This window comes from Canis lupus, chromosome 34 (genome assembly GCF_048164855.1).
Source record: "Canis lupus baileyi chromosome 34, mCanLup2.hap1, whole genome shotgun sequence".
NCBI classification, from domain to species: Eukaryota; Metazoa; Chordata; class Mammalia; order Carnivora; family Canidae; genus Canis; species Canis lupus.
The window spans coordinates 6,946,627-6,948,241 of NC_132871.1; the positions used below are offsets into that span (position 1 = coordinate 6,946,627).

The window sequence follows — 1,615 nt, forward strand, 5'->3', positions numbered from 1 at the left end:
ATATTGAAGTGCCATAAGAGCGGTACAATTAAAGTATTAAAAAGATTTTGTTCATGCCACTTTCAAGCCTGTTACTTAGCTAATATGAGCTCTGGGTGGAACCTCACGTCCTGCCCCCATACTAAAAACAGGAAAGAGGGTAGAAGCCCACATCTAGGGTCCTCCCCTAGATAACAGTTGCATTCCTAACTGGAAACTGAGCTTCACATACACCTTGAGGGAGGTTTGGGAATAAAGAAAAGATATGGATGCTACCCTGACTTTTTGGAAAGTTCTCCCAACTGGATGGCTGGGATATACTGAGTACTCTAGAGGCACTTAGAGCTGGTCCTGGGTCTCCTGAAGAGCCTCATGTACAATGACAGAGACTGATGCTCTGGCCACAGTAACACGCAGGCTACCCTGGACCCTGATGTTCAGGAGGATGGGTGTGTATGCTAATACAGTGACTAAATACAACTGATTGCTCCAGACCTTCCTAATGGGCTGGTCACAATCACAATTTCCAACCTACCAAGTATCTCAGACAGATCCACTGTTCCAGAGCTTTCACCCTGGAGGGTAAACAGATGACCATGGTGGAGGGTAGACAGATGACCATGGACTGCAGATCGCCTAGTCTTACCAACTAGTCCCAGTACTCCCAGCATCCCAGGGAGGTCAGGAGGAGATCATTTGCAGGGCCTAGAGTACTGCCTTCTACCTAGCCATATGATATACTTCTATCTGATAAAACACTAGCTCTGTAAGAATCCACATAATATTATTTCCAACTTACAACTCCAGCCACTGAATGGACCAACACCTAACGTTCATGTGACCACCACCAGTTCTTAGTTTATAATTAATGTCAATGACCCGAGACCTTTTGATTATGACTAATGAAAATGCTATATATTTCTTATATTTCTTTGCCCATTCTAAAATTAATTTCAGCATGAAGAAAGGTGTAACTTTAAAAATTTTCTACTTAAAAAAAATTTCTACTTTTAACTTATTATTACACATAAATATATATATCAGAATTCTAATTACTTTTGAGACTGTCACAAAGACAGACTTTTAAATAAGAACAGTTTTATTTTCTGATATCTGTATTTAGTTGTGATCAACTATAAATTGTTCTCTTAAAAGTATGATTCTTTCCTTTTCTCTTTCTTTCTTTCTTTCTTTCTTTCTTTCTTTCTTCTTTCTTTCTTTCTTTCTTAATTTAGATGGAATGCTTCATAAATCTGTGTGCCATTCTTGTGCAGGGGGCCATGCTAATCTTCTCTGTATTGTTTCAATTTTATTATGTGTGTTGCCAAAGTGAGCACTGACTGATCACTGGCTTTCATAAGTGCTATATGTAAGAACATTTTTCCTCAGCTTAAAATGAAATATTTAAATATATGTGAATAAATACCTAAATGTGCTAGGCACTAGGAAAAAGTTATGCAACATTGGTTGCAGTCATGAGATAAAATTTTCACAAAAAAAAGTGACAAATATTTACAATTTGTTTTTTTTTAAAGATTTATTTATTTATTTATGATAGACACACACACACACACACACACACACAGAAGCAGAAACACAGGCAGAGGGAGAAGCAGGCTCCATGCCGGAAGCCTGA

At 38.0% G+C, this 1,615-nt stretch overlaps 1 non-coding gene across 1 annotated transcript; it reads right to left on the reverse strand.

The window, feature by feature from the left end:
* Positions 1–1,208: 1,208 nt before the first annotated feature.
* LOC140624626 (U6 spliceosomal RNA) lies at positions 1,209–1,316 on the reverse strand. The gene has a single exon (XR_012024085.1). It is a non-coding gene; the product is annotated as a U6 spliceosomal RNA (small nuclear RNA).
* Positions 1,317–1,615: the final 299 nt, after the last annotated feature.